A 21160-nucleotide genomic window follows, 5' to 3' on the forward strand; every position below is an offset into this window, starting at 1 on the left:
TAAAAAATCGACCAAAAGTGATTTAAAGGGAGAGAGGGAACCGACTAAATCCGTTTGAGGTTGGGCCCGCTCAGACAGGGCAGGTGGGGGCTCGTCTTTTCCACTTTCGCCATGTCTGGGCGGCCTCGATCCAAGACTTCTGGACCGTCAAGACTGTCTCCTCAGGTCATGTTTGGACCTTCAAGGAATCTCCCAGGCTCAGATGGGTCCCCACCTCTCTTCCGGCTTCAGACGAAAAAAAGGCTAATTCTTCTAGCCTACGTGGAATCTTTGTTGGCTCAAGGCGCCGTTATCCATGTTCCAGTCATTCAGCGAGGCATGAGAATCTACTCTCCTTTATTTATGCTCCAGAAAAAGAGCGGGGCCTGGAGGCCGGTCATAGATCTAACTCACTTGAACAGTTTTATCAAAAAAGAAAAATTCAAGATGGAGTCTTTATCCACAATTCAACAATCTGTTCAAGCAGGGGACTGGATGGTCTCCATAGACCTCAAGGACGCCTATTTTCATGTCTCAGTTGCAGAAAATTACCAGCAGTATCTCCGCTTCTCCGTGGGCGAAAGCCATTTTCAATTTACATGCCTTCCCTTCGGGCTATCAACTTTTCCTCGTGTATTTTCAAAAGTACTGTTGGCAGTGGTAGCTCTTCTGAGAACCAAAGGGATTCGTCTACATTAGGGATGAGCTGAACACCCCCCTGTTCGGTTCGCACCAGAACCTGCGAACAGACCTAAACTTCGTGTGAACTTTAGAACCCTATTAAAGTCTATGGGACTTGAACGTTCACAATCTAAAGTGCTCATTTTAAAGGGTAATATGCAAGTTACTGTGCTAAAAAGTGTTTGGGGACCTGGGTCCTGCCCCAGGGGACATGGATCAATGCAAAAAAAAGTTTTAAAAACGGCCGTTTTTTCAGGAGCAGTGATTTTAATAATGATTAAAGTGAAACAATAAAAGTGTAATATTCCTTTAAATCTGATAAGCCCCCCGCCCGCAGACCCTCACAACCACCAGCCAGGGTTGTGAGGATGAGGCCCTTGTCCTCATCAACATGGGGACAAGGTGCTTTGAGGGGTCACAGACCCCCAAAGCATCCTCCCAATGTTGAGGGTATGTGGCCTGGTACGGTTCAGGAGGGAGGGGGGGCGCTCTCTCGTCCCCCCTCTTTTCCTGCGGCCTGCCAGGTTGCGTGCTCGGATAAAGGGTCTGGTATGGATTTTTAGGGGGACCCCACGTCAATTTTTTTTAAAATTTGATGCGGGGTTCCCCTTAATATCCATATCATACCTGAAGGGCCTGGTAATTGAATTTAAGGGAACCCCCACGCTTTTTTTTTTTTTATCAATGAATGAATGAATTGTCGGCTAATACAGAGAACACGCAAGTGATTTTAAAAGACTTTTTTTCCTGCACAAATGACACTTTGTGCAGGGACAGTTCTAAGCAGCAGAAACATGCGCCCCTTCACAGGCATACTATAGATACCCCCCAGCTACGAAATTTAAAGGAATATTACACTTTTATTGTTTCACTTTAATCATTATTAAAATCACTGCTCCTGAAAAAACTGCCGTTTTTAAAACTTTTTTTTGCATTGATCCATGTCCCCTGGGGCAGGACCCAGGTCCCCAAACACTTTTTAGGACAGTAACCTGCATATTACCCTTTAAAATGAGCACTTTAGATTTCTCCCATAGACTTGTATAGGGTGTTCCGGCTTTTCGAATTTGCTGCGAACAGCCCAAATTGTTCACTGTTCGCTGAACAGGCGAACAGGCAATGTTCGAGTAGAACATGAGTTCGACTCGGACTCAAAGCTCATCCCTAGTCTGCATCACTACCTAGACGACCTTCTGTTGTTGGCTCAAGACAAGGATCAACTTCTGGTACACAGAAAGCAGGTCATCTCCACCCTACAGGAGTTTGGGTGGATCTTGAACTTGGAGAAGAGCCAGCTGGTCCCATCTCAGTGGCTGGTGTTCTTAGGGGCCCTATTCAACACTGTCAGAGGCCCCATCTCATTACCAGAAGAGAAGTTGTCAGTGGTCAGGGACAGAATCCATCCAGCCCTCTCTGCCTCTCATCTCCAGGCTCTCCAGTGCCTGAAAATTATAGGCACTATGGTAGCGACAATTCCGATGGTGAGGTGGGCACAGTGGAGGATAAGGCCCTTTCAGAAGGGTTTCCTTCATCAATGGTCAGGCAGCAAAACCCAGCTGATTCGGATCACCCTATCCATGAGGAATTCCCTTCCGTGGTGGCTCCAACGGGAAAATCTCTGCAACTGCCATTCCATTCTCCCCATCTCATGGGTCACCATAACAACGGATGCCAGCAACAGAGGCTGGGGCGCCCACTGTCTGGCGGAAGTGGCTCAGGGCACCTGGATTCTCCCCTCCAGAGGGACGGTGTCAAACATCCTGGAGTTAAGGGCAGCCTTTCAAGCTCTGCTAGCCTTTCGGCATCTGATTTCAGGAGCCTCGGTCTCACTCAGGCTAGACAATACCACAGCAGTAGCGTACATAAGAAGGCAAGGGGGTACCCGAAGTCTATCCCTTCTCCGGGAGGTGGAACCGATCATGACCTGGGCTCAGAGGAACCTGAAGGATCTGACAGCATCCTATGTCCCGGGGATTCAGAACGTTCAGACAGACTTTCTTTCCCGGATACTTCTAGACAACAACGAGTGGTCTCTTCACGAGGAAGTGTTCAACTGGATCCTGACAATGGGGCTCTCCCCGGAAATCGACCTGTTTGCCTCTCCCTGCAACAAAAAGCTGGAGAAGTATTATTCAAGGTACAGGGATCCTCAAGCCTACGGGGTGGATGCCTTGACGGAGAAATGGTGGTTCCACAAGGCCTATGCCTTTCCTCCAACTCCTATCATTCATCAGTTCCTGAGGAGACTCAGGTCAGAGACAGCAGAAGTGATAGCCATAATCCCTTATTGGCCCAACAGGCCCTGGTTTCCGCTTCTGATACTCCTCAGTGTCAGGGATCCAATTCCTTTACCATCCAGACCAGACCTTCTGTCTCAAGGGTCGAGATTACATCCTTGCCCGGATCACCTGCGCCTAAAGGCTTGGTTTTTGAAAGGGGACGGTTGAAGGCTTTAGGCTGTCCGGAAGAAGTCATTCCCACTCTTCTTAGTGCACGAAGAAGTAGTACTAACCGGGTATATGAGAGAATTTGGGTGAAGTTTGCAGATCACTTATCTTCAAGGTCCAGTTCCTGTAATACCCTGACAGTCCGGGACGTTTTAAGCTTTTTACAATCAGGGTTGGATATCTCCCTTTCGGTTAGTTCTCTCCGGGTCCAGGTTTCAGCAATTTCAGCTTTTTCTGGAGTCGCATGGGCCAATCATCCCTTGGTCCAACAATTCTTTAAAGGAGCAGTCAGGCTTAGGCCACAAAGGAAGCCTAGATTCCCCAAATGGGACCTTCCATTGGTTTTCGATTTCTTCTCTCAACTTGACAAAACGCTCTCAATCAGAAAATTAACCCTTAAAATCTCTTTTCTGGTAGCCATAACTTCGGCAAAGAGAATCTCCGAAATTCAGTCTCTAGGCGCAAAGGAACCTTTTCTCACCTTCTTTCCAGATAGGGTAGTCCTAATTCCGATGTTGGGGACAAATCCCAAGGTTACCTCTGTTTTCCATGAAAACCAGGAAATCACTCTTCCTACCTTCAATTCTGCTGGAAGTCCAGATCCACATCCACTCGATTTAGGAGTTACTCTAAAACAAAATCTGGATGTTACAGCTTCTTTTCGTCAATCTGACTTCCTCTTCGTGCTATTTAACGGGAAAAATAGAGGCGCTAAGGCCTCCGTTAGATCCATTGCTGCTTGGGTGGTCCAGGCAATCCAATGGGCTTATAGAGAGAAGGGCTTGGCTCCTCCTGAGGCGGTTACAGCTCACTCTACCAGAAGTCTCTCAACCTCATGGGCAGCTTCGCGTCATGTTGCGCCTGATGTAATCTGCAGAGCGGCCTCCTGGTCTTCAATTCATACCTTCATGTCTCACTATTGTGTTGAGCCAGCATCTTTATCCTCTGTTGATTTTGGTTTGAAAGTCCTGTCGGCCGACAGTGTTAAATAAATCTTTTGTTCAGCATTTTGCCCACCCGGGTGTGTTTGGCGAGTTATTTCCCACACGTTGCTGCCATGGAGTCTGTCAGGAAAATGGAAAATTCCTATCAAAATACTTACCGTAATTTTTCTTTCCTGATGGACTCCATGGCAGCAGGAGTTCCCTCCCAAATGGCTGGAGTAGGCTAGTTACCGAACACGGCCAGGGGCAGGGAGCAAAGATTTATGGGAGTAGTGTCCTATAGGGTAGTGGAGGTGGGACTTAACCCACACGTTGCTGCCATGGAGTCCATCAGGAAAGGAAAATTACGGTAAGTATTTTGATAGGAATTTTCCATTTTTTCCGTTAAATGTCATTTTGTGCAGGGACTGGTCTAAACACGGGAAACACCTGCCACTTCACAGGCATACTATAGACACCCCCCAGGCACGATATTTAAAGGAATATTTCACATTTTTTTTTCACTTTAATTGTCATTAAAATAAGTGCTCCTGAAAAAACGGTCGTTTCTAAAAACATTTTAGGCATTGACCCATGTCCCCTGGGGCAGGAGCCAGGTCCCTAACCCCTTTTTAGGACAATATCTTGCATATTAGCCATTAAAATTAGCACTTTTTATTTCGAACGTTCGAGTCCTATAGACTTCAATGGGGGTCTAAAGTTCGCACAAATTTTCGGTCCGTTCGAAAGTTCTGGTGCGAACCGAACCAGGGGGTGTTCAGCTCATCCTTACATAGTGCTTATGCAGGGTGATCTACTAAAATTTATGGGTTAAATAGTAAAATAAAGGTCAAATAAGAGCATGTCCAGTTTAATTAGGGGTTAACTAATTCCCTGTGCACACAAACATTTTCCTTTGTGAGAGAACTGCAGCTGTCTGTTGGAACTGAGGTGATAAGACAGCTACTATGTTACTTTTGTTGTTGTTTACAAATGTTACACTGAAACAGGCTGCAGGTAGTCTCCTGGACATACAGGAGATGCCTTGTGTACAGAGAGATTTTATGGATGCCGAAGGTAGGTGACTGGTTAAAGAACAATAAACAGCATAGTGTTTCTGCAGTGTCATTTGTCTTATTCCATGCTGTAAAATACCTGGTTGATCCTGCCTTTTCCTGTTCCCCCCTAGGGGTGCTGACCATGGTAATCATAGCTGATTATCCATGATGCTATGGTCAGTTTATGTGCCTCCATCATCCTGCTGTGTTCAGAGTCTCCCCCTCTCCCCCGCCCTCCCTGCTTGTCAGTTCCCTGTGTGTGTGTGTGTGTGTGTGTGTGTGTGTGTGTGAGTGTGAGCCAATCTCCCCTGCACCCCTCCCCTCCTGCCCCTATTTTGTGTGGCTGCAAAGTCTCTGAGCACAATTACCGGTATCCCCTCTGTTGTAGCAAGCTATACAGTACAGTGTGTGTGTGTTTTAAATTATGAAGCTAAATACTAATTTCACAGCACAGTTGTTCAGTCACATGACCTCCTCTTGACGTCAGAGGGAATCTCAGCTCTTCCCACTGTAGTCCTTAGATCAGGGAAGGAGAGTGGTGGGAGGTCACGTGACTTTACAACGGCACTGTGAAATAAGATATTTAGCTTTAAAAAAAACACACAATGTACTGGATAGCTTGCTATAGCAAAGGGGATACCAGTAGTTGCCCTCCATGACTTTACAACCACTTTAAGCGTTGGTAAAAAACAGGTAAAAAAATTATACGATCAGTCTGAGCTAACTACAGCCCAGCCAAAAACTAAAATGACACAGTAGCCCAGGGGTCAAGTCCTGGGGGAAAAAGTGTGGGAACTCCCACCCAAGAGCCACTCCCCCACCAAAAAAAATTAAAATGATACGCTCATATTCACGAACACTTCAAAAGTTGTATTTTTCATCCAATTTTCGTATTGTGTATATGAAGCTTAACTGTTAGTACATAAAAAAAACAATCCTCAATAAACAAAAATACGGTAATTCTCTTAATAATCAGCATTCATTCAATTGTGCTTCCATGCAAATGTGAACATCATGTTCTGATCTTTATTAGGGAATGTTATTTTGTATATAGAGTGTTTATGTTGTGAGTTTACACTTTTCATTGAACAGAGTTTGGATAACACAGGGTTAAACGGAAAAGTCATAAATTAACTGCATATTATCTGGACAGAATGCTTGGGGAGATAGTGATGTGTTCCTGCTTAGGAGATGTATGTTAGCTTGGGGGGCTGCAAACTCTGCAGGGCTCCAACACACACTCACTGCTATTCCAACCCTTCACATATTTCCACATAAACTTCCCTCCTGGCATTAAACTTTGCCAGGTATTGTGCTCAGCTTACCACCCCAAACTGATGCTCCTCCCTCAGCTCACCTCTCTCCCTGCATGTCCTGTGAGCAGAATAGCTGTGCTCCTCCTCTGGGTTCTCTCATCATATGGCACTGAAGATAGAGGAGGGGGGAGTTCAGGGGGACACACAGAGCAAGTATGCAGGAGACAGAAAATCAGGAGGGGCCGGCGGGGAGGAGCGCATCACGAGAGGTCTGACTAAATACAATCTCTTAGCAGCAGGAACCTGATCTACCCGTCAGCTAGCTGTGATTGACAGGTAGATCGAAGCGGAAGCTGTCATGGGGTCCCCTATTGGCAATGCCTGAATGATCAGGTGTACGGCACTTACTATTGCGAGCTGTGTCGGCGGCTGCTGGTGTAGCACCTGCCACACAACTCGCATACTTCAAAGTCTTGCAGGACACGGCTGCTAAAGGGAACTGAGTTCCTGTTGTGGAAAAAGTACAGGAACTCCATTCCCATGCGTTCCCGCAGGACTTGAGCCCTAGACTGTCGCCTATCAGTGCCCACCAGTGCCACCTATGAGTGCCCATCAGTGCCCATCATCAGTGCCTATCAGTGCTATCTCAATGGTACCACCTCATCAGTGCTGCCTTATCAGTGCCCATCAGTGAAGGAGAAAATGTACTTATTTGCTAGATTTTATAACAAAACAAAAATAATTTTATTTTATTTTTTTTCATCTAGCAAAAAATAAAAACCACAGAGGTGATCAAATACCACCAAAAGAAATCTCTATTTGTGGGAACAAAATTATAAACATTTAGTTTGGATACAGTGAAGCATGACAGCGCAATTGTCATTTAAAAAGTGACAGCACTGAAAGCTGAAAATTGTCCTGGTCAGAAGGTGTGAAAGTGCCCGGTATTAAAGTGGTTAATTATCATGTGATAGGCGGGGTATGACCTTACCCTGTCATCGCCTTGTTTAAAGTCCCCAAACCCCCCCCCCCCCTTCCCCCAGACTAAACAGCAATGTACCCTTGCAGTGTGGACACAACCCCACTTCAAGGGATCATTTTTAAGTTTACCAGAGTTGGGATTTCGAGTAATTTATCCAAAAAGTGCTGCTGACCGGTATTATATGCAGACAGCTAGAGGAATTTACACATAAACTATATTGTCAACAGTATTGGGACGCCTGCCTTTACACACACATGGACTTTAATGGAATCTTTGATCTGATCATGCGTGGCACTTTGTCCGTCGGAATTCTCTACAAACGATCGAAAAGTCCGATCAGATTTTTTTGTCGGAAAATTTTAGATCCTGCTCTCAAATTTTTTCCGTCTGAATTTCTGACGGAAAAATTTCCGATAGAGCCCACACATGATCGGATTTTTCAACAATTAATCCGATTGGACCTTTTCCGTCGGAAATTTCCTACTGTGTGTACAGGGCAAAAGGTGTCCCTATCAGTCGAGTCCTCCAGAATGCTCCAATACAAAGGCCCTGGAATTCTTCAATGTATTGCTGTATTAATAGGTCTATACCAGGTGGAATTTTGTAAAACATCTAGACACATTTTTTGGTATTGAGGATGTGTCAATTTATAATTTGTAGTTTTTATTAAAGTTTTATCTAAAAACAGTATACAAAACAGAACAACTAACCCAGTTTTTTTTTTTATAATTGCAGTTTTTATTAACATATTATCTAAAAACAGTGTACAAAACATGCCAACTACCCCAGCTTTTTTTATAATTGTAATTTTTATAGTATACAAAACAGGAAAGCTACTGCAGGTTTCCCAACACACTTACCAGCTAGCCTGCAAATAAAACAAAATGGCACATTCTAATAATTTACTTTAAAAGCAAAGGTCTTAGGGTCTGAGGGCGCGAAGGGTAGATAAGGACAATCTGCCACTGTAATGGGTCTCCACTATCACGTACCTGAGGGTCAAAGTCACGGCCAATGTATGGGATTATATGCCACTAAACCTTCTACCACTAGTTCCTCGCCTGACGCAAAAAATACAGGCTTGGAAACAGCTTCCTCTATCTCTATTAGGACGTATAAATCTCCTGAAAATGAAGTTCTTGCCAGTAATTCTATATTTTCTAAGGCACTCTCCACTATGGGTCTCCAAATCATTTTTCCACAAACTGAATAGTATTATTAGTTCCTTTCTGTCATCTCCAAAACCACCCCGCATAAGCATAAAGGTACTTCAGGAACCATGGGGGCAGGGGGGACTAGCACTGCCTGATTGGCAGAAGTACTACTTAGCTGGACAGATGGTTTTTGCAAGACACTGGTTGATGGCGGAGGATGGGGACTTGAGGCTGCTCATTTGGGCTCCTATGAGAGATTGAGACTTGTGCTCTATAGAGTCCCAAAAACGAATCTACCTTTAACGGATTCCATGAAGGCAACAATTAAAGCCTTGGAAATAGCCACAATTCAAATGTCCCCCAACTATGTGGGAATTACTCCATCTGCCCCATTATGGATGAACCTCAACCTACCTCAATTCTATACCCTGCCAGATCCCATAGTTTGGGCTAGTAGGGGGGTTAAAGTACTAGGAGACATTACAAGAGAGGGCGAACTCTTAACGTTTGACCAACTAAAAGCAAGACATATCTTACATAACTCTCACTTTTTCCAGTATTTATAATTACGCCATGCGTTCCAGACACAATTTTCCACTCAGAGGGTGGAGGTACCCCCCTCTGCTCTGGAAGATCTATTGGCGGAAGAGGAATTGCCCAAAACTCTATCAACTACGTATAATTCCCTTTTCAAAAAAACGCCCCTGCGGTAACTAGATGTAAGGAAAAATGGGTAGCGGATGTCCCTGAAATCCAAGGAGAAGACTGGGAGGATATGTGGGACCACCCCATTAAGCCCTTTAAGCACTTGGTATCTGCTAGGGACCACCTTATACATTTTAAGTATCTGCATAAGATCTACTATACTCCAGCTAGGTTGGCACACATATATTCCTCTGTTACAGATGAATGCTGGAGGTGCTCTGCCTCACCGGCAAATGCAGAGCACATTTTCTGGAGTTGCTCGTGGATCCAGAGCTTCTGTTCCGTGATCACCTCCTGCTTGGCAGAGGTTATCAGTATCCCAGGCCCTACAACCCCAAGATTATGCCTCATAGGTTTAGTTGAGGAGGTCATCCCTTCTTTGGCTCACCGCACTTTATTTAATATAGGTCCGTTCTATAGTAGGAAGGCTAAAAAGAGAATAGAAATCAGTTACTTAGTTCCTACAAACTCACATTCCTTTTATAGGGGAAACAATAATATATATTCATTAAACACGTATTCTAAGGGAGGCATTTACAAAGCAGCAGTATGTCCTTACTATGGCAATAACGCTACTTTAACCACTTCACCATTCCGCGTATAGTAATATGACGTCCTCAAGGTGCGTCTCTCATCTTTTCCGGCCGTCATATGACATCCTTGGCTTCCCGGCCTCCTAGGGGACACGCGCCGCGTTACCCAGGAGCCGATGCGTGTGGCCGGCAGCCCACGATGTCCGCCAGGCACCCACGAGAGGAGACAGATTGTGTGTTCCTTGTATATAGGAACGCTAATCGGTCACCTCCCCCAGTCTGTCCCTTCCCCCCACAGTTAGAATCCCTCCCTAGGTAACACATTTAACCCTTTGATCACCCCCTAGTGTTAGCCCCTTCCCTGCCAGTGACATGTATACAGTAATTAGTGCATTTTTATAGCACTGATCGCTGTATAATTGTCAGTGGTCCCAAAATAGTGTCAAAAGTGTCCAATTTGTCCGCCCCACTATCACAATCAAAATTTCATATGGGTGCAGTGCTGTATGACTGCACAATTGTCATTCAAAATGTTAAAGCACTGAAAATTGGTCTGGGCATGAAGGGGGTGAAAATGCACTGTAAGTGGTTAATAAATATGACATTTATAAAGCACAGCGGTGGAATTGGGACTTTGAGTGTTATTACAGGGAATGGGTTGGAACATTAAAAAAAAAACTTGAAGGAGAGCCTAGTCATGTGACTCACCCTAATCAAATCAGAGTTCTCTTTGCTATGTCTCTGTCTCTGATACCACAGACTCTACACAGTGGCATGCATTTTATGAATGGGCCATAATTCTGCAGAGTGTAACAGAGAGCAGGTAATGATATCTGCTCTGCAGTAGAAATCTTTGTAACATTAACCTTGATATAGTTTTTTACATTCATATATGTTCACTATTTCATATGTCCATTATAGAGATTGTAGCTAGGCTCGCTTTAGGCAAGAGGAATATCAAAGAACAACCACTGTGCCCAACAGCTAACCAGCAGGCAGAGCCGCCATACACAATAGCTGCCCCCCCCCCCCCCCCCCCCCCCATGGACATAGATTAACAAATTTAGTATCGGTGGGATAGTGAATGAATTGTGATATACTGAACAGATGAGGTCTAGTGATTAGTAAAGAGAGCGTGACTTACTTCTGGGGCCCTGTATCCAATTGTTCCGACTACGCCCGTCGCCTTCTTATCACCATACAGATCCATTACTGCCACTCCGTAGTCTGCAATGTGGACATGACCTTTATTGTCCAGTAGGATGTTGTCTCCCTTGATGTCTCTATAAAGGATGCCACGCTTGTGAAGGAACTCCAATCCGCAGGATATTTCCGCCGCAATGAATCTATAAAAGAGAAAAAAAATTGATTCGGAGTGAATTACATTTTACAGTCATTAGATTTAAGTAGAAACATTATCCATGGGCAGGGGGAGGGAGGACCTGGCTCTATCCCATTACCGGTCCCACCTTTGAGGTTATTTAGGTTATATTAGAGTTCTGGGTATGGCACCTGCTCACCATTTCTGGTTTTACCAGATCCCAGATTCCGGAGTCTCCTGGGAGACTTCATGGGTAGGATCCAGGCTGTAAACATCCTTGTGACAGCAATAGGCATGTGACAGGACCGCCACCTCTAAAAAACAGTACCAGGGTGATGATGTACTGGTACATCACTGGTCCAGACGTGGTGACCCTTTCATGCCGGCGGTATGCATATATGTGGCCTCTAGGTGGGTGGGTATTAATGCTGAGAGGCCGCATATATATGGGTACCAGAATGTAAACGGAGCTGTCCTGAGAGCGTTATCACTGACAAAAGGAAAGCTCCCAATCTCTACATGCGATTGGGAGCTTTCTGATCATGTGACCACTCTGCTCCGTCTCCTGGCATCAGAAACCTCTTACAGAACACGGAGGCCCCGGTGTTAAGGGGTTAAACTGTGACGTGTTACCAGGTGACTCTGGACTGTCTCCATCTCCTTTCCCACATGGTGCAATCACTGCCCGCTGTGAGGAAACTGGAATTGCACAATGCCATGTGGATGAACAGTGTACTTTGAACCCCAACCCTACTTTAATAATACAGTGGTATCTTGCATCACAAGCATAATTAGTTCCAGAAGAATGCTTGTAATCCAAAGCACTCGTATATCAAAGCGAATTTCCCCATAGGAAATAATGGAAACTCAGATAATCTGTTCCAGTGGTACTGCTAGTGTATGCAGTACCGCATGTAACCAGAGGTGGGGGGCACCGGAGGCATACAGAAACACTCTGAGAGCACTTTTTCCGAGCGGATCCAATGAAATAAAAAAAATAAAAAAAATCTTCATAAAGTTAGGCTGAAATGTATTCTGCTACATGTCTTTGGTAAATAAAAAAAAGTATATTAATTGGTTTCTTAATTATAGAGTCTGCAATCTATGGTATATACTGTATATGTGAAAATTGATCAGTACTGACAAAACAATAAAAAAAAAAATACAAAAAAATAAATGTATATTAATTGGTTTCTTACTTATAGCATTTACAATTTTTTGTTAAAAAAAATGAAAAAAGACTGAAAATTTAAAAATAACAAACAATATTTTTTTATTTTCAGTTATAAAATATAGCAAATAAAATAATTTAAAAAATCGAATTTCTTCATAAATTTAGGGCAAAATGTATTCTACTACATGTCTTTTGTCGAAAAAAAGTATATTCATCGGTTTCTTACTTATAGCATTTACAATCTCTTTGTTAAAAAAAAAGAAAAAAGACTGAAAAAAAAAACAATATTTTTTTTTTCAGTTATAAAATATATCCATCAAAGTAATTAAAAAAAAAATCTTCATAAATTTAGGCCAAAATTGTATTCTGCTACATGTCTTTGGTAAATAAAAAAAAAAGTATATTAATTGGTTTCTTAGTTATAGAGTCTTCAATCTATGGTATATACTGTGTATATATATATATATATATATATATATATATATATATATATATATATATATATATATATATATATGAAAATTGATCTGTACTGACAAAACAATTAAACAAAAATACAAAAAAAAAAAAAAATTATTTTCAGGTATAAAACATATCTAATAAAATACTACAAAAAAAAATCTTCTTACATTTAGGCCAAATGTATTCTGCTACTTGTCTTCAGTTAAAATAAAACGCGTATATTAATTAATTAACTAAGAAACCAATTAATATACACTTTATTTTTTATTTTTGTAACCAAAGACAAAAAATAAAGTGTATATTAATTGGTTTCTTAGTTATAGCATCTACAATATTTTTGGGGAAAAAAATACATGAAAAAAGACTGAAAATTAAAAAAATTAAAAAAATTAAAAATATATATATTTAAAACATATCCAATAAAATTATTTATTCCACAATTCCACATATAATATCTAATGTGGAATGGGAGACTACACCTCGGGAGTCCGTCACAGCAATGACATAGGATGATACCTGCTGTGCTTTGGTAAGTACAGCAAGCCTATATATATCCCGTGGTCTCTCCCTCTTCAAAATGACGTTCTTGCAGGAAGAAACGCTTGATTTCAGCTAGCTGCAGAGACAGCTGGTGCAATAAAGATTGCAATGCCAACCAAGTGGATTTTTGGCGGAGGAGACAGAGGAAGTGTCCGGCTACATCCAAAATGAAAAAAAGAGTAACTAATGCGCAAAAGAACAATGAAAATGGACCGGCCAATGAGTAGCTGCCAATATAAGAGGGTGTTCCCACACAAAATATAATATAAAAAAGAGTAATGTGTTATAATTCAACTACAATAAAATAGATATAAAGCGCGGAGTTCAAAGAAATATTTGTAGCAATTTGTGACAGTACAGACTACAATAAAAAAATCTATAGTGCAGTGTTCAAGATAATCTTCATAGAAATAACAGCACTGACTACAATAAATAGATATATAATCTTCATAGAAATAACAGCACTGACTACAATAAGTAGATATATAATCTTCATAGAAATAACAGCACTGACTACAATAAATAGATAGATAATCTTGATAGAAATAACAGCACTGACTACAATAAATGAATCTAAAGTGCAATATTCAAGGAAAAACGTCATCCACATGTGCAAAAAAAAATACATCATTAAAAATATTTGGATGGAGTGGAAATATTGGTGGAAACATTTGGACGGAGTGGATCTTTTTCATATCTGCACATGCACTTTATTCCATCAACTGTCTATCTGAATCTTTTTGAATGGGCACTATTGTTGCACTAATTATCACTTTTTGGAGCATTTCTGCACTTTATCTTTTGAAGATTTTTGCACTTTGAAATATTTTTGATGATGTTGTATTTTTTTGCACAGTTTTTCCTTGAATATTGCACTTTAGATTAATTTATTGTAGTCAGTGCTGTTATTTCTATGAAGATTATCTATCTACTTATTATAGACTGTGCTGTCACTGAGTTATTGCTACAAATATTTCTTTGAACTCTGCACTTTATATCTATTTTATTATAGTTGAGTTAGCACCACATTACTCTTTTTTTATGGTCCAGCTACATCCGCTGCTTTAAAACGCCCCCGCAATGAATTTCTTTACTAAAAGCAAGCATTTTACTGAATGAAATGGATGTGTTTTGTTGTGATTAGTTGTGATTGGCCCAGTCTGTACTATGTGATCACTGTGACCAATCACAGCGAGCACCACAATTGTCAGGGGAAAAGGGCCTTAGTCAGGAAGACCCCCATGGTCCCACTGACAGAGCTCCAGCGTTTCTCTTTTGGAGAGAGGAGAACCTTCCTGAAGAACAACCATCTCTGCAGCACTCCACCAATCAGGCCTGTATGGTAGAGTGGCTAGACGGAAGCCACTCCTCAGTAAAAGGCACATGACAGCCTGCCAAGAGTTTTCCAAAAGGCACCTGAAAGACTCTCAGACCATGAAAGACAAAATTCTCTGGTCTGATGAACCAAAGATTGAACTCTTTGACCTGAATGACAAGCGTCATGTCTGGAGGAAACCAGGCACCGCTCATCACCTGGCCAATACCATTCCTACAGTGAAGCATGGTGGTGGAAGCATCATGCTGTGGGGATGTTTTTCAGCGGGAGACTAGTCAGGATCCAGGGAAAGATGAATGCAGCACTTTACAGAGACATCCTTGATGAAAACCTGCTCTAGAGTGCACATGACCTCAGACTGGGGCGAAGTTACATCTTGCAACAGGACAACCACCCTAAGCACACAACCAAAATAACAAAGGAGTGGCTATGGGACAACTCTGGGAATATCCTTGAGTGGCCCAGCGAGAGCCCAGACGTGGACCCGATTGAACATCTCTGGAGAGATCGGAAAATGGCTGTGCACCGAAGCTCCTCAATCAACCTAATGTCGTTTGAGAGGTCCTGCAAAGAAGAATGGGTGAAACTGCACAAAAATAGGTGTGCCAAGCTTGTAACATCATACTCACAAAGAGTTGAGGCTGTAATTGGTGCTTCAACAAAGTATGGAGCAAAGTATGGAGCAAAGGCTGTGAATACTTATGTACATGGATTTTTTTCGTTTTTTATTTTTAATAAATTTGCAAAGATTTTTTCTTTCATGTTGTTGTTATGGTATATTGTCTGTAGAATTTTGAGGAAAATAATGAATTTAATCCATTGTGGAATAAGACTATAAGATAACATTTTTACTCACTGTAGATATCAACTATAAGTTCAAAATGTGGTACTGAGCCATCAGCTCCGGGTATCACATTTTGAACTTATAGTTGATCCGTAAGTAAAAATGGTGGAGTTTTATGTTATTCCCTTCCCCTTCTTTCCCCCTCCCCTCTCTCCTTGGCCAACTATTTGATTATATTGACAATTATTTCCAGATGTGAGGGGGCGGGCAAATACTCATTGCGCATCAACGCCACGTTCCACGCTCCTTAAGTGTGATATCACCTGTGGTGCTACATGCCTGGCGCATGGCCTTTCCATCTGAGGTCAGGTGAGGGTAAATCAATCGGCATGTCACAAATAGCCACTCAGATGTCAGTGCCAACCCCTCATGGACTATGTTAGCGTGACATTGGGAGGGTCCTGTGGCTGCACTTCAATATAAGTATTACCTTAAGTGGCACACTCATTTTCTTTGGTCCTTGCTATGGTGGGATAATATGCATTATCTTGGATTAGGGCCTCTGCACTTAGCATTACAAGATATCACTTTATTGTATTTTATTGTCACTGGTCCCTATTTTGGTGTTCAGTCTCTTTTTTTTATCACCTATTCTCCATGTTTTCCCCTTTGTATATTATTTTACTTCCTTTCTTCACCTGGGGCTATTACCACCGATATCGCTCATATGAGTTATAGCTTCTAATATAGAATCAGATATGTTACTATATACATTTACACACTGTGAGGGGTTAGCTCGGCAGCGGGTGTGTGTGACCCCCTGGATGGGTTCACAACACAAAGTCAGGCACAGCAGACAGCGGTGTAGGTTCAAAAAACAAAAGATCCGGTTTATTTATGCTCCATGCAGTGATACATATAACAGCCAAACAAAATAAAACAAGAAAATAAATCCTGGTCAGCTTGACCTCTAACTACACACATAGACTCCCTGTCTAACAACTGGGTACAGCCTTGTGCTGTACCAGTCCCTGCCTTTGTTGTAAAGGTTTTGCCACACAGGCGTTAACTCACCGCACAGTACAGGTGACACACTCCCCAGTCTATACAACACAAAACTGGTTCCAGGATGGAGCATCTCCCTATGCATGCTGGGGTTTTTTGTAGAGGCCTTAATGAGCCCACTTGCTTCAGCTGGGCTCATTAACTCTTCCCCTCTAATTGTAAAAGTCTGCATAAAGCCTGAATCTAGGACACACATATTTACCATCCTGGATACAACCAGGTGACTTCACCTGCCTGCTGCCACATACCCCCCCCCCTCTTGTTTCAACCTTGGGGTTGTAACACCAGCAGTCAGACACGCATGTATCCGAGACAAAGCATCCACATTCCCCATTTTAACACCAGGGCGATGCTTAACTGTAAAGTTAAATTCCTGTAGGGCTAGGAACCACCTATTTACTCTTCTATTGGTCTCCTTGTTCTGAGTCATCCACTTTAAAGGAGCGTGATCAGTCACCAGGTCAAAGTGCCTACCTAGCAGATAGTACCGAAGGGAATCTAGAGCCCACTTCACTGCTAAACATTCCTTCTCAATCGTGGAGTAATTTACCTCATGGGACTTTAACTTCCTGCTGAGGTAAATGACTGGGTGCTCTTCCCCGTTCCAGACCTGGGATAACACTGCTCCTAACCCAACGTCTGATGCATCAGTTTGTACCACGAAGTCCTTAGAGAAGTCTGGTGAGTACAACACTGGCTGGCTACATAAGGCTGTTTTTAAGGACTGAAATGCTTCCTCAGCCTCTGGGGACCATTTAACCATAACCGACTCTTTCCCTTTTGTCAGGTTGGTGAGGGGCACAGCCTGAGAAGCAAAATGGGGAATGAATCGTCGATAATAGCCAGCGATTCCCAGAAAGGCTCGTACCTGTTTCTTGCTGTTGGGACGTGGCCAACTCTGTATGGCCTCGACTTTATTGACTTGGGGTTTTATCACCCCCCTCCCAATAGTGTACCCAAGATATTTGGCCTCCTCCTGTCCAATGGTACACTTCTGTGGATTGGCCGTAAACCCAGCTTCCCGGATAGAGTCTAGGACTGCTTGTACTTTTGGCAAATGTGAGACCCAGTCTGTGCTATGGATAATCACATCATCCAGGTAAGCTGCAGCATATTTCTGATGGGGCCTCAGAATCTTATCCATTTTCCGCTGGAATGTTGCCGGTGCATTCTGTAACCCAAACGGCATTCTCTTATATTGGAATGCCCCATCTGGGGTTACAAACGCAGTTTTCTCCTTGGCCGACTCGGCCAGGGGAATTTGCCAATACCCTTTGGTGAGATCAAGAGTTGTCATATATCGGGCTGTTCCCAGCCGGTCAATCAACTCATCTAAACGTGGCATGGGGTAGGTGTCAAATTTTGTAACTTTATTTAATTGTCTAAAATCGTTACAAAACCGCCAGCTCCCATCAGGTTTGGGCACTAGTACGATAGGACTGGACCAGTCACTCTGGGACTCCTCTATCACACCCAATTCCAGCATCCTTTGAACCTCCCCACGTATTGCCTCCCGTCGGGCCTCTGGTATTCTATAAGGTTTTAGTTTTACCCTTTCTCCTGGCGGGGTGATAATGTCATGCTCTATGCCAGATGTTTGTCCCGGAAGCTCAGAGAAAATCTCTTTGTTACGAAGTACAAACTCTTTAACCTCCTGTTGTTGGGGTTTCGATAAGGTGTCTGCTATTCCAACCTCAGGAACTAAGCAATCAGGCTGTACTTGTGACAAAGTCTCTGCGACTAGGGATTCTGTCAGGAACTTACCAGCAATAGACAGGCACAGCTGCGTTCACACAGGCGTCGACGCGTGCTCCCTGCGCGTTCGCGTACGCGTTCGCGTGCGCGTTCGCGTACGCGTTCGCGTGCGCGTTCGTTTACACGCTAATATGTATCGTCGTGTGTGCCGTTCGTGCGCGCGCTCGTTCGCGTGGTCGTGAGTGGCGTTCGTGCGCTACTTCCCGCCACTGAACGTTTAAAGGTCCCTCAAGCGCGCTGGTGCGGCGCTGTTTCGTCTCAGCTCCTGAGTGCCTGAATACCTGATTCTGAACCTGATTACCTGCTACCGTTACCGACCCGGCCTGTTTGACTTCTCTGCCTTCTCCGAACCGACCCGGCTTGCCTGACCTCGCTACCTCTCCTGCCTACGATTCCGTTGCCGACCTCTGCCAGTTTTACCGACACTTCTTGCCTCCTGTTGCCACCTGCCTACTTACCTTGACCCGGACCGTCTGACTCTGCTCCAGCCTTCTGCCTGTTCAGTGATCGACTCCCGAGCTACTGTCTGCATCTCTCAGCCTGCCAGCTAACCTCCAGTCGCTCAGCCTTTCCAGAGGATCCTCTGCTCTACCATCAGCTCCAGCGGTCCTATCCAGCAGGCACTCCTACCCACTGTGCTCTCGAGACCGCTGTCTCCATTCCAGCGGCTCCTGAACCAGCGTTGTAAGAGAGGTCTCCTCCTACAAGTCGGGCTTCCACACCTGGACCTTAACAGATTCCCTATCCCTCCAGGCTTTCAGCAGATTGACGTGATAGATCTGCTCCGGCTTTCGCCTTCCTGGCTGTCTAACCCTGTAGTTCACCTCACTCATTTTTTCAATTACTTCATATGGACCTTGCCATTTGGCCAGAAATTTGCTTTCAACCGTAGGGACTAGCACCAAGACCCTATTCCCCGGGGAAAAAGTACGGGTCTTGGCCCCACGGTTGTACACTCTCTGCTGTGCTAACTGCGCTTGGGTTAAATGTTCCTTTACAATTGGCATTACCTGTGCAATTCTATCTTGCATCAGGGCGACATGCTCAATCACACTCCTGTGAGGAGAACTCTCATTTTCCCAAGTTTCCTTGGCGATATCCAGCAGCCCTCTTGGGTGTCTCCCATAGAGCAACTCGAAGGGTGAGAAACCCATAGAGGATTGGGGTACCTCCCTAATGGCAAACATCAGATAGGGTATTAGACAATCCCAATTCTTTCCATCTCTATCCACCACCTTCTTTAACATTTGTTTTAGGGTTTTGTTGAATCTTTCAACCAACCCATCTGTTTGGGGGTGATACACAGATGTACGCAATTGCTTCACTTTGTACAACTTGCATAATTCTTTCATAACCCGGGACATAAAGGGTGTACCTTGGTCCGTAAGCAGTTCCTTACAAATACCCACGCGGCTAAAAACAAGAGATAGCTCTTTGGCTATGGTTTTGGCCGAGGTATTTCGGAGAGGAATTGCTTCCGGATAACGGGTGGCATAGTCCAAAATAACCAAAATGTACTGATGCCCCCTAGCAGACTTCATTATCGGACCTACCAAATCCATTGCGATCCTCTCAAAGGGGACCTCAATGATAGGAAGAGGTACCAGTGGGTTACGGAAATGTGGCATAGGTGCCGACTTCTGACACACAGGGCAGGAGGAACAATACTTTTCTATTTCCTTCATGACCCCAGGCCAATAGAATCTCTGCAGTACCCTCTCTCTGGTTTTCTCTGTCCCCAGATGACCTCCCAGAATGTGTCCATGAGCCAATTCTAACACCAACTTCCTGTAAGGTTTGGGCACTACAAGTTGCTCAATGGTTTCTTCTGCCCTTTGAGCCACTCGATATAGCAGGTCCCTTTCCATAGTGAAGTAAGGATAAGGGCAAGTCTTATCTGGGTTCACTAACTCGCCATCTATTTTCACCACATTTTCCTGTGCCTTTATTAGGGTGGGGTCTTTTAACTGTTCTGTGGCAAAATTTTCCCTGTGAACCTCAAGATCCGAAAACTCCACAGACGGCATGTTTTCATCTGAGGATGTTGGCTCCTCCCCAGTTTCTCGAGTTTCCCCCGCCAATACCGACAAGGGAAATTCAGGAGAGTCCTCACCACTCCCAGAGGAATTCTGGTCATCTTCCTGGTTTATAGGGGCACCAATGGGGGCCTCAGGACAATCCCAGAGTTCCCAGAATTTTGGAAAATCCCTTCCCACAATAGCATCATGTGGTAAGTGAGCCACTAACCCCACCTGATGAGAGAGGTTACCTTTGGGGGTCTCAAAAAACACTGAAGTTACAGGATACTCTCGGGTGTCCCCATGCACACAAATAACAGCCACCCTGTTCTTCCCAGAGACCTCTGTAGTAACTAATTCAGCTTTTATCAATGTTACCAGGCTACCTGAATCTAGCAACACATCAACATGTCTACCATTAATACACATTTTACATAAATGTTTCTCAGGTCCCCGAATGGCAGTGCATGCAACTGTCGCAAACAGCGACTGACGTCTCTCCCTTATAAAGTCACATTGCATAGGCTCATCCACAACTGGGCAATTGGCTGCAATATGTCCCTCTTGCCGGCAGCGGTAGCAAATAATCTTTTTCGCTGCCTCTTGCAGCATGGGCTTCCTGGGCTGCTCCCGCCAGACCTTAGGTAGAACTCCCACCCTCTCACTCTCTCCACCCTCACCCCTTGGAGTCATCTTACCCGCCACTGGGGATGATCTGGTCTTAGGGGGGAAAGTCCTTGAGTCCCTGGAAGAGGTGGTCAGGTTCTCTGTAGCCAAGTACCTCTCAACCAGATCCACAAGTTTATCTGCATTTTCTGGGTCTCCATGGCTTACCCATTTTTGGATGGCAGTAGGAAGAGCTCTCAGGAAACGATCCATAACCACACGTTCCACAATGTTTGGTGCAGTCAAAGTCTCTGGCTGCAGCCACTTCCTGCTCAGGTGAATGAGATCATACATTTGAGACCTGGGAGGTTTTCCAACCTA

Source organism: Lithobates pipiens, unplaced genomic scaffold (genome assembly GCF_037356315.1).
Source record: "Lithobates pipiens isolate NorthernLeopardFrog02 unplaced genomic scaffold, aLitPip1_a1.2 Scaffold_22, whole genome shotgun sequence".
Classification (NCBI taxonomy): Eukaryota; Metazoa; Chordata; class Amphibia; order Anura; family Ranidae; genus Lithobates; species Lithobates pipiens.